The following is a 4,451-nucleotide window of genomic DNA, read 5'->3' as shown; positions in this document are numbered from 1 at the left end:
ACCTCACAAAACTTGCAACACGCCGTAACTCACCTCAGAACGTTAGCACGTCGGAGCAGTATGCATCACGTGATAGAGCGGCTGTGGCATGCGGGACCTGTCGGTGGTCTGGATAGCATGTGGAGCTTCGCTAGCAACCCGGCATTTCATCTCCGACAAAGTTATCCCCGAGAGAAGTAAAGCAAGTGTGTAAGTCCATCTCTGAATGTTTGTAAAGCATTCCTGCGTTAAGCTTTACAAACGATATATGGAGCAACTGCCTCTTCTTGCTGCTACTTCAATCATGAAACTGCTTAATGATCAGCTGATCGGCTTTTCTGTCGCGAGTCTGTCTCTCTTGTTTGTTTTTGGCCCACTTTGCACCAGAAAGAGGAAAACAGCGGATAAACAACAGCAGCACGTTTAAGCTTGATAAGCTGTTGTTAGAATTTATTTAATATTACTTTCTACACCAGGATCTTTTTCTATGTAGCTGACGCTGGTAACTGTGCAGGGGCGGATCTAGCAAAGTTTAGCCAGGGGGGCCGATAGGGCATTAACAGGGAAAAGGGGGCACAAAGACATACTTTTCTTTCTTATTCTCATTTAAAATGTCTAGCTTTTAATAAATAATTAGCTGACACCCAAAGTTTTAATTTGATGCAAAATGAATAGAAGTCAATTACTGTATATAGTAACTGTTAAGTCTAATATACCCTAGTAAGCTATAGTACTTTTTCCTTTGGGAAGGTACCATCTGTGCAGTGTGCAATTTTGTTGAAGAAAGATGTTGAATCTATTTAATATTTTAATATATTGAAAAATAATTGATTTCTGTGCATTTTTTTTCACACTGCATCAAATTAAGGTTGATTACGTTGATTAAGCATCATGAGGTGGAGCGTGAGGGGTGGTTCCCTATTTTTTATTTATTTATTTTTGTTGTTGCTGGGAGTTGGAACCCTATTAGTTAGGTTGCTTAATATTTACGCTAAGTGCTCTTTAAAATACCAGAATAGGGAGGATGGTGTAGGTTTAAGTTTATTAGATTGATCAGTATTGCTGAACTATGAAATTTTTTTTTTTGCATACAGGTATAACAGAATAGCTTTAGTGTAGTTGTTGTTTTAAACTTGAGTATGAACTTATATAAAATGCAGCAAGATATTTAAAAAAAACAGTTTTGTTGATTAAAAACACTATATCGGATTCGTATCGGTATCGGCAGATATCCAAATTTATGATATCGGTATCGGTATCGGACATAAAAAAGTGGTATCGTGCCATCTCTATTTAGAAGGGAACATTGTAACTTTTTTCTTCTTTTTTTGTCTTGTTTTAAGCTTGTTTGTTTTGTTAGGAACTGAACTCTCTGAACTACCTCCACTCCCGTTTCTCCTCAATCCACTCCCTTTTCCCTTTCCAAGAAGTCCATAACAGATTAATTCACATTATCTGTTCTCCTTCTCATGGGCCAAGATAACTTTCTTTTGCAAGAGATAATGAGAAATAAGAGATAACTCTTTATTTTCATTGCACAGTCACACCTAGTACAATAGTACAACGAAATTGGAAACTGTCCTGCGTCAGCACTATGCACAACACAACACAGTAATTTATCTTAATAAATAAAAAGAATTAGTGTATGTTTATATTGCACATTATTATTAGAACTATACACAGATGCACTCAGCACACTTTCAAAAAAGCAACGTCTCGTCTCCCCCAGAGATAAGCCCCACCACGGTGGTATCATCTGCTCACAGAAGTAAACGTGTCTCTACCAGACTGAAAGGGTGAGAAGATTGATGGACTAGTCCTCCAGTGACTGTACCAATATAGATGTATTTTTTAGTTGTTGATCATTTCATGATTTTGACGACAGAGACTTGCTGCTTCATTTTCCCCTGCCCTATCTACCGAGAAACCTGACGCCAAGTTATTTGCATACTAACTGTGATTGGATGTTTAGCTGGAGGGGGGGGGGGGTTTCTCGGCCAAGTGCTGTTGTTAAATCTTGTCCATATTCCGTTTGTGGGTAATGTATTATTTTCTTTCACAACTTCTAAAAGTTTGACTTAATGGGGCAGGATGTTTGTTTAAGTGGGCATTGGCCACTCTTGCCCCAGAGGGGGCAGGACAAAAATGAAGCTTTAAGAAAGTAAAGTTTTAAAAATAAAAACAAACATACTTAAAACAACAAATAATGACTGAGGGGCTCATTTGAACAGTCCAATACTGCTCACTATAGTAAAACAGCTGTTAGAGCAATCTCACATCTTTACTTCGTGATCATTTTACAGCTGTCTTGTAATACTGTCTTGACAGTATACAGTATATGCTATTTGTGCTATAAAGTTGATATGAAGTTGGATTTCAGTGAATGAATCTAAGCATCATCAACTAAACGATTAATCTCTGCTACGCTTTAAGTAACCTAACTCTGACCATGAGCACCACAGCCACTGTGCATGAGTTACGCACTGTTTACTCAGCAGTGTTTACTGTTACTGTTTACTTTAAATCCTTTACAGTACTGGAAAGTGCTTTCATGCAACCTTTACATAACACAATGTTTGCTTACCAAGTTTGTTTTGCAGGACGTTTTACATATACAGAGCCAATATCCTTACCTTCCTCTCCTGTCTTTCTTATCTTTCTCTGTCTCTGAGTGAAGTTAGCTCTCTTTCCTTTTTTTTCACCATAACAACACCAGCTCACCAATAATAAATTATATGGTTTTGCCTTTTTCATCATTTTGTATACACAATTAGGACTGTCTTCCATGTGTTACAGTTTAGGCTCAAATTGGTTTGACGTTTGATGCCGTGCAATAACTCTCCTCAAATGACTTAAACTTTTTATACATTTAGAAGCATGAAACAGTCATTAATGGGCATAGTTGCTTCATCCAGTCTTCTTTGATTGAAAGACTCCTTTGTGCAGCCAAACACTGCCCTCTACAGTTAAACACATGTCAGCACAGCCTCACATTCTTTATTTCACAATCAGAATACTTTATTAGTCCCTAAGAAAAGTATGTAATGTGTTCTAATTAATTATTTCTTGATTATTGGTAACTTGTTTTTAACCTCCAGGAGCTGTTCAGAAAATAGGTGGTTAATATCAAATCTTCTTATGTTCTCTGAGCAGGCTGGGGGGTGAATATCGGCTGCTGGCTCAAGAGTTGCATGCTGGGGTTTTTTTCTCCATCTCCTGTCTCTTTGACAAAAAAGAAAAAAAGAAAATGGAAATTAGCATCTGTATTTTTCTTTATTGACATGTCTCTTTTAATCCTTTAATTGATGCTTGCATCTTGCATGAGACTTATAAGTACAGTGTATGTAAAATAAAATGAAATGAAATTTAAAATAAAAAAAGCAGTTACATTTCTGATCATTCTGAAAATGTCCTCACTATAGGACATCTTATTGGGTATTTTGTCATTCAAATATATGTCATTGTGAGCTGCATGTCTTGTGTCTTTAATTTTTAGTCAAAGAACAGAGAGATAACTCCCAGGCCTGACAACATGATTCAAGATCCAATAAACTCAGAGAAAACTTGAACGCAGCAGTAACTTTGTCAGAGTGGTGATCCTCCACTGCCAGGAAACAAATGACAACTATTTAATACAGATTCTGTAGCACAATATGTGTTCATCATAAGATTTCTAAAGGAAAGGTACTTATCAGTCTGGCATTGGTATTTTATATGAGATGTTAGTCTCATAAGACATACAGCATATCCTTGATATACCATGATTAATGAATGAGAATTCAGTAAACTCAGTAAACAGATCTTGCCACTTTCACTGTATGCCATACTGCCTATGAATCCTAATAAAATGGTCATGCATATTTTATTGTCTAGTGTCTCATTAAAAAAAAGAAAACAGCCCTCATCTCAGTTTTGTACAATTGAACAGCAAATGTAATGTGTAATTATAATGGATGATGATGCTTTTAGTTTTTGTGTATATGAGCAGAAGCATGATTGCGTTATTAAAGTTCAGGGGATTGTGAATAAACTCAAAAACAGGTGATCCTAGCTGTTCTGTACAACAGTCACGCTGTCAGATTTTCATTACAACTTAGTCAGTTGTCACAACCAAAATAATTGTTATTCGCTGCGATATCTGTAGCGCTTGTGAGGGGCGAAAAGAAAGAAAAAGGTGAAATCTTATTAGTAATTACATTATAATAAATGGTCACAATCTCGATCCTGCTCAGAGAACATGACAAGATTTAACATTAACTATGAACTGCATTAACTACTACAGACTACACACCTAAAATCATCAAGAAAAAGAACATGGGGCTGTAATAACATCTGCTTTGCTGCAGAGGGCAGTTTTGGTCTGTAAAATAGAGTCCTTCAAAGATTTATATGCCATACACATGTTTTCTCTTTAATTGGAAAAATATACATTATATAATTTTCCCAATATTCCAGTGTAATTTTATTCATCT

The sequence above is a fragment of the Pundamilia nyererei genome, unplaced genomic scaffold (assembly GCF_000239375.1).
Source record: "Pundamilia nyererei isolate P.nyererei 1_Seehausen unplaced genomic scaffold, PunNye1.0 scaffold00315, whole genome shotgun sequence".
NCBI classification, from domain to species: domain Eukaryota; kingdom Metazoa; phylum Chordata; class Actinopteri; order Cichliformes; family Cichlidae; genus Pundamilia; species Pundamilia nyererei.
The sequence above is the reverse complement of the archived record's forward strand: the minus strand, read 5'-3'. Positions refer to the sequence as shown.